The sequence below is a fragment of the Theobroma cacao genome, chromosome 3, assembly GCF_000208745.1.
Source record: "Theobroma cacao cultivar B97-61/B2 chromosome 3, Criollo_cocoa_genome_V2, whole genome shotgun sequence".
Lineage (NCBI taxonomy): Eukaryota > Viridiplantae > Streptophyta > Magnoliopsida > Malvales > Malvaceae > Theobroma > Theobroma cacao.
Window position 1 is genome coordinate 16,079,541 of NC_030852.1, and position 4,396 is coordinate 16,083,936.

General features: G+C 36.4%; 1 long non-coding RNA gene across 1 annotated transcript; it reads left to right on the forward strand.

The window, feature by feature from the left end:
• On the forward strand, positions 1,589-2,876 carry LOC108661303. Its single transcript, XR_001927060.1, has 4 exons — positions 1,589-1,623; positions 1,698-1,888; positions 2,434-2,496; positions 2,765-2,876. It is a non-coding gene; the product is annotated as an uncharacterized LOC108661303 (long non-coding RNA).

Consider the following 4,396-nt stretch of genomic DNA (forward strand, 5'->3'; position numbering starts at 1 on the left):
TTTTTCACTTAATTTCCTTGAAAATTCACACTTTTTCTTTGATTTTCTCTCTCTAGGGTTTTGTTTTTGTTTTCTCTCTCTTCTTGCTGGTTTGGCCGGCCATGGGGTGGAAGATGGGCTGATTTTTGTGCCTTTTAAAAAGGAAAATAATAAATTAATAAAGGCATGACACATGGCATCATGTCATTGGTTAGTTTTTAAAACTTTAAAAATTTAATCCTTTTTATCTCCACCACACAATTAGTCAATGGTCAAAATGAGAATAAGGGAAGACCATGTGCTGGACAAATGTCCTAATGGTGGAAAATTACTGTTTTGCCCTTGGGGTGGCAAAATTACCATTTTGCTCCTATGCTCTGAAAAACACCAAGAATAAATTTTTTTTTCACTTCTTAATCCTCAAATCATACTCCAATAAGTCAAATGGGGCCAAAAATCTTTTCTAAAAATTCTCATTTTGTCCTCAGGTGGCAAATGATCATTTTACCCCTAGATAGTGAAAATTTCGATTTGACTCCAAATTGATCATCGAACTCCAAATCACCATATTAAACCATTCTGGGACTTTAATATTCTTAACTTCATCTTAAATTCTCTATTTGATCTAGTTCGAGGCTTAAATCAACTTTGTTGTACCTCTAGGTACAACACCGACTTTTGTAAATTTTTTTCGGGACTCTCCTAGCATGCAAACATGCTATCCATCACATGTATGTCATGACAAGTATTTTATAGAGTCAGGCTTGACATCTTTTCCCCTACTTGGATCAACCATACGATCCTTCTTCATGTCTGATTTCGACATCTGGCTAAATATTATTTTATTCTAAAAATTTTATCTTGTCTCTTTGGTTCCCAAAGTTCCTTATTATGCCTCAATTTGCATTCGACTAACTTTATTTATCACCATATCAAAGTATGGGGCATTTCAAGAGGAGACAAGAGCAAATTTTTAAAATAAAATAATATTAAAATATTAATATTTTATTCAGTGTTGAAATTTTCCATGAAGAAGGAGTATATGGTCAATCTAAGTGTGGGAGAAGAAGAATGAGAAAAATTTTGAAGAAAAATGACGTTAATGGGGTCGCGTGTCTTTATTAAGTAAAGATAACTCGGGTAAATAAATATTTTAAATATTATGAGGACAACGCGCTGGAGTACAAACTTTATACTTTATTTGTACATGTGTAGAAGAAGATAATAGAAAGAAATTGGAGTTAAATGAGTGTTGGGAGGACTAAATTAAAGAAGGAAGAAACTTGGAGGGCAAAACGATAGTTTTACACAAAGTTTGGTCAAAGCTTCCAAAGGAAGCTTTGACTCTCATCTTTATCAGCCCAAAACCGTCCTTATCTCCACCAGCAAGATATTTTCTTCTCCTTCTTAAAGCTTTCAACGCCATTTTCATGTCAAGTTCATGAAAATCAAATTTTTTTGATGTGATTTTCCTTGTTTCTTCTTATTTCCTTTCTTTTCTTAATTCTTTCTTCTCCAAACTTCTTGGGCACTAAACATGAAGCTTTTAACCCCAATTTCCAGCACATCTAAAACCTAGGAGAAGAAGAAAGAAAAAGAGAGAAAGGAAAAAAAAGCTTGGTTTTGTAATTCAAGCAAGCTAAGGTAAGGATTTTGTTTTTTAAGTTCATGGTTGGTTAAATCCTTGGAAAACTAATAAGTATATCATTTTGTGACAGCTATGGTGGCCACGGGTGTGAGGGAATTATGAATTTTGTCGGGTGAAATCCAAGCTAAAACAAAGTGGAAGTGCAAAGGTAAAGTTAGAGTACTGTGGTGGTGTACCGGGGGAAATAACGAGGTACTGGCAAGTAGGAATAGCTAGATACACCTTCGAACAAATATCGATGTAATGTCTTGCTATCGTAAAGTGAGTGAACTTCCATTAAAATTTTTGGGATATACACATTTATGTTTGATTGAATCTCCTAAAATGTTTTATTGGTTTTTCTTCAAAAACTTGCACGGCCACAAGCCCTTATGAAATGTTTTTATGTTATGAAATGGATAGTGTGATGAATCCATGTGTTTCTATATAATATTGATATATATATATATATACTATGTCATAAATAGTATATTGTGTGACAAAATACAACCGTGCATGTGCGGGGTGAGTGTGCACCTACCGGTGATGACGGTGGTAAAGGAGATGGATGGTGATATTGCCCGTGTGCACGATTTGGGGGGATGCACATGAGTTGGGTGAGACGGGGTGTCCGGCTATGTGCACGATGTGGGGAGATGCACATGAGCTGGGTGAGACGGTGGTGTATGTGCTTATATATATACATATTTGCTATATAGAGATGTTTGGATTTAATATGTGATTGCATTAACTGTTGAAAACTTGAGTATTGTCAATGTGTTTAATTTAATGTGCAATGTGGCATGAGTGGATTTTTTCAATGGCAGTGAAAGCACCTTGGATTTTATCTGGCCAAAATTTTGTTGCAGCGAGAATGCCTTTTCACTGCGGTGAGAGTCAATCTATTATGCTTGACTTGCTTGAATTCTACTAAACTTTTCACTTTTCAACTTCTTTGTTGTTCATGGGTTTTTCGTCATCAAGTGACTAAACGACAAGGATTTGAATGAGGGGTTTTTTGATAAGACATAAGCTAAATTACATTGTTTTTGGAACTTAAGTGCATCATGATTTCTAAACCTTCCTTAACGTTTGCTTGTTCCTTTCCTATGTTCACTCACTGAGTTTGTACTCACGTTTTTAAAATTCATGTTTTAGGTTTCCTGAGTTAAAGGTAATTGGATCCTAGGGCGAGGTGCTTTTCCCTATCCATTGCTCGGTAGGTTTAACATGACACTAAACGTTAGCAGTCATGCCCAAAGTCACTTCGTTGACGGTCAAGGTCTAATTATGTGTATATGAATACTTGATGTGAAATATTAAGATTCATTTGTTAATTTATGTATGTATATAATGGTTGATGATGCCATTATGAATGCATGATTAGGTTTTATGAATTGTTTTCAAAGGAACTATATTTGAACATTGCGAATTGTGGATTTTAATGAAATGTGGATTAATGTATAAGATTATATAAATACGCTTGCTTGGGCTTAGTGGGCTGAGTCCATTGAGCCCTTGAGCCAGTCATGGCTCGAAAATTGGGCTGTGACAAACTTGGTATCAAAGCTCTAGGTTTAGTTGAGTCTTAGGGATTCTTGTGTGGTCAGCGTAGTTGTTGGAGTTCATGTAGAGTCTTGTCCTTGGATTGTGGGTGCGCAACGCAAGTCAAGGACGGGAGGCTACATGGGCCCCTACTTCATTAGAAACCTACCTGTTCTTATGATGTCTAGATGGATGAGTAATTAATACTTGGTTGCGTATAGGTAGAGGTGTGCCGGTTGCACATGCCATGTCTAGAAAAGACGATAGTCTTGATACCCTTTATAGTACTAGTGAGGGATAGCTAGATTCCACTGCTCGGAGCTGATATGTGCCCGAGGGTGAAAGCGTAACAAGTAACCCGACCCTATTTTCTAGTGGATCGGTTCCCTCGAGAGGTAAACCACTATTTAATAGCTTGAGGAGTATCGCAAGACTGGTGCGTAATGAGATTGATCCAAGGAAAAAGAACACGAATAAGATGGGAAAAAGAACTATCAATAATTATCGTCCTAGGAAGGTCTTCGTATCCGTTGTCTGACATTTTCCTCTTGGTTGTGGGAGAGGTGTTGTACTTGTTAGTAAGGAGGAATTTGAGAGGTAGCAACAAGCTTGGATTGAGAATAAAAAATGAGAAAATCTCAGGAGGAAGATGAGGACCCTGTAGAGAATTCGTTGATGTGCTCGGATCAAGGTGACGAGGATCCTAAAGACACTTAATATTTTTGTTGAAGTTCGTATCACTTTAAGTCTAGGCAAATGCGATATAAGGGAAATAGTAGCAGTTATCCGTACAAAGGAGTTAAGAGTTGGTGTTTATTTTGTATGACTCGAACGGATTATAAAGTAGCTATTTAAATGACTAGATGTGTATGGGAATCTTTTGGTATGACAAAGGTAGACTAGTAATACATTTATTGAGGAAGGATATTCACCTTAGTGGCGTGGTTGGTCACCTTAGATGATTATTAAGGATCGACGTAGAAAGTCATTAATGGTACAAACAATTATGAGACCTGACAAATGATTACCAATTAATCGTGGGAAGGTAAAAGTTGAAATCCCAATTGCAGTAACAATTTGGAAGGATATGGGAGAAATCAATGAGGATATAGGTGACACTTAGAATGGGTGATGTGATTAAGTCAAGGATTGTAAAATTTAAGTATGGAGGGAACTACAAAATGATGCCATGACATTATAAGATGATAATTTGGCACAAATATGGACTAAGGTAGGCAAATTATG